Consider the following 3,799-nt stretch of genomic DNA (forward strand, 5'->3'; position numbering starts at 1 on the left):
AAGCCACCTGTGATTCCATGATTCCCTGATCTGTGATTCCCTGGTCCTGTCATTCCCTGAATCCCTGATCTGTGATTCTCTGATCCTGTCATTCCCTGAATCCCTGATCCTGTGATTCCCTCATCTATGATTCCCTGATCTGTGATTCCCTGCTCCTGTCATTTCCTGATCTGTGATTTCCTGATCCTATCATTTCCTGATCGTGTCATTCCCTTATTTGTGATTCCCTGATCCTGTAATTCCCTGTTTCCCTGATCCTATCATTCAAGACCTGTGATTCCCTGATCTGTGATTCCCTGATCCTGTGATTCCATGATTCCCTGATCCTGTGATTTCCTAATCCGTGATTCCCTGATCCTGTCATTCCCTGCTCCTGTCATTCCCTGATCTGTGATGCCCTGATCCTGTCATTTCCTGATCTTTCATTTCCTGATCCTGTGATTCTGTGATTCCCTAATCTGTGATTCCCTGATCTGTCATCCAAGACCTGTGATTCCCTGATCCTGTAATTTCTTGATCTGCCATTCCTGATCTGTTATTTCCTGATCCTGTCATTCCCTGATTCCCTAATTTGTGATTCCTTACTCCTGTGATTCCCTGCTCCTCCACCAATCCCTGATCTGCCATTCCCTGCTCCTGTCATCCATTCCCTGCTCCTGCACCCAGCCTCCTCCCTGCCCACCCAGCGCCTCGATTCCCTTGCACATCCCTAATCAAAGGCATCATTAATTAATTCATCAATCACTGGCCTGCTCCAACACCCACACACCACCAGCACCATGCCAGCCCCACCCTGGATGGGGTTTGGAGCAATCCTGGCTTCTCCATGGAGCCAAATCCCTCCTGCTGGATCCTGCCCAGCTCAGAGCTGCCTCCCTGCAGCCACCCCGAGCTTCCCCACCAGCAGCAGGACCAGGACACCCCTGGCCATTCCCTCAGGGAATCTGGGTGGACAAAACCCCTCCTGTGCTCTAAAGGGAGTGGATGTGTGGGGTTTGCACCATGCATGGGGCACCCAGAAGGAAAAATGCACATGGAAAGCTGAGCAGGGAATAAAACTGCGTGAGAGCACCAAAAAATCCCCTGGCTCAGTGGAGCAGGATGCAGCCACATCCTTTTCCATGGAATGGGGTTCCATCCCTCCTCCCCACAAAGAGGCCGAGCCCAGAGAGGGGGAACAGCAAGAGAAGAGCCTGAAGAGCAAGAAAACCTGAAAATCCGACCCAATCCCTCAGCTCGTTCCTCCCTCTTCCATGCTGGCTGCGAACACACACGGACACATCTTTTCCCATCCCGCTTTTCCCATCCCTCTTTTCCCATCCCTCTTTTCCCATCCCTCTTTTCCCATCCTTCTTTTCCCATCCCTCTTTTCCCATCCCTCTTTTCCCATCCCTCTTTTCCCATCCCGCCTTTCCCACCCCACTTTTCCCATCCCTCTTTTCCCACCCCGCTTTTCCCATCCCGCTTTTCCCATCCCGCTTTTCCCATCCCGCCTTTCCCATCCCGCTTTTGCCACCCCGCTCCGGGCACAGCAGGGAGACCTTTGGAGAAGCCACGCTGAGAATTGATGCCACTCGAGCCTGAAATGCTGGTTTTTCCCTGGGTGAATCCCTAATTCCCAGCCCCAAACGGGGCGATCCCGGTGGGATGGGCGGGATGGAGCGGGACAGCCGCCCCTGGCAGCGATTTTTGGGGACACGGGGAGTTCGTGGGGCTCCCCCACCGTCTCTCCAGCCCTAATTACTATGGAAACAGCCGGCGCCTGCCTGTCCTCCTTCGGTGACTCACCGGGATTTAGGAGCCCCTGGAATTCCAGCGGGAGCATCCGCGGGGCTGCCGGCCGGGGAATAATAATAATAATAATAATAATAATAATAATAATAATAATTCATATAAATCTAAATCTAAATATAATGGAGCTTCTTCACCAGCTCGCAGCCATCAATCCATGGGAATCCCTTCAGGATTGCCTGCCCCTGGTCTTGAGAACCCCCATGCCATGAAGCAGCCTCAGTTATCATCTCCCCCAGATGCAAAATGTGCCCCACCAAGCCACCAGCAAGGAGAAAAACCCCCACGAGATCCTTCAGGCTGGTGCATTATCCACTGGGAGCGAAGCTGGCAGCTCCCAGGGAGGCTGGGAGAGGGGATGGGCACGCGTGGAGAGACCACAGCTCCTCCCAAGGTGGGAATATCCCATTTTCGGGGGCAAGGCTGCCTCCAGGCGTTATCCAGGTGATGCTGAGACCGCCAGGCCCGTGCTCCAGGTGAGCAGCCAGCAGCACAGTGCATCAAACAGCATCCCTGCCTCCTCCCTCAAGGCTGGAAATGCCTAAAAAAGCCCCAAAATTGGTGCCAAGGAGCAGCTGGGGCCATGCCCGGCCTTGTAGGGCCAACACAGAAGCTGGGGTGGGATAGGGCTGAGCCCCATCCCTGAATCCCACAAAAACAGGGTGGGAAAAGCCCCATCAGAACCCTCCAAACCCCCTCCCAGAGAAAGGCTTGGCCCCAGGGCTTTCCTGGCAATAATTAATTGAGTCATATTTCAATGCAGCCAGCGGCCATATGGTTGGAAAGAGGATTACAAATCTGCATGCTCCAGTTGCATCCAGGGAAATCCAGTTATAAGGAAAAATCCTCCGTGCCTGGGTGCAGCCTGCTGCCACCCATCCACACGGCCCCAGCCCCTTCTCCGGGAGAAAGGAGCACGGGAATGGCTGGGGATGATGGGTCAGGAGGAGTTTGGGAGGGCAGGGGGAGATGGGGAGAGAAATCAGAGCAGCAGGGAATGGGGAAAGGAATAAGAGCAGCAGGAACAGCAGAGGCAGATCACTGCTGCTCCCAGCCCCTGCCCTTTGGGCACCGCGCTCTAAGTTCATTAGCAGCTCATTAGCGATTGATTAATGAAGGGGGTATCGCTGTGCGTCAGGATTGGCCTTAAATCATTTAATAAATAGAAACCATTTTCCACCAAGGAGGTGAGAATCGTGGGATCTCTGACAGGGATGGGAAGGGGCCTTAAAGCCCATCCCGTTCCACTCGCTGCCATCCACACCTTCCCCAAGCCCTGTCCAACCTGGCCGGGAACAATTCCAGGGATCCAGGGGCAGCCCCAGCTGCTCTGGGCACCTGTGCCAGGGCCTGCCCGCCCTCCCAGCCAGGAATTTCCTCCTAATTTCTATTCCAAATCCTCCCTGTGTCAGTTTTTTGCTGGATTCCCCCCTCCCAGCCCTGGACCAGTTTTCCTCGAGCTCATCTTCCCGGTGATTTTCCCGGGAATCCTTCACCCAAAGCACTGCTGGGAAAACACGGATTTGGGTAGAAAGGAGAGGGACATGGCTGTGGGGATGGACCTGCATGGACATCACCCCCAAATCCCTCCAAGCCGGGCTGGGGCTGATCCCACCACAGGCTGCTGCAGGGATTTGGGATCGGGAAATTCTCCCCGTTCCTTCCTTCCAGTGTTTACCAAAAAAAAAAAAAAAAAGAAAAAAATCAGGGAAGAAAGAACACTACGTCTCATTCATTCCCAGAGAAAGCCTCGCCTGTGATGGCAAATCAGCTGATTAAGGAGGATCAAACCCTTTAAATCCAACCTTTGTTGGGAGCCCGAGCTCGCTGCACAAAGCACCTTCCCGGCCCCGCAGGGTGGGACCCGCCGAGACCGCGGGATCTGGGGGGAATTCTGCCGATTTAGGAGCGGCTCGGTGCCCACGGGGGTCAGGGACGGCGGGGGTGGGGACAGCCCTGCCCAGCCCCACCGGCGCCAGCGCTCCCAGTGCTCCCAGTGCTCCCAGTG

This window comes from Geospiza fortis, unplaced genomic scaffold, assembly GCF_000277835.1.
Source record: "Geospiza fortis unplaced genomic scaffold, GeoFor_1.0 scaffold23, whole genome shotgun sequence".
In the NCBI taxonomy this organism is placed as follows: Eukaryota; Metazoa; Chordata; class Aves; order Passeriformes; family Thraupidae; genus Geospiza; species Geospiza fortis.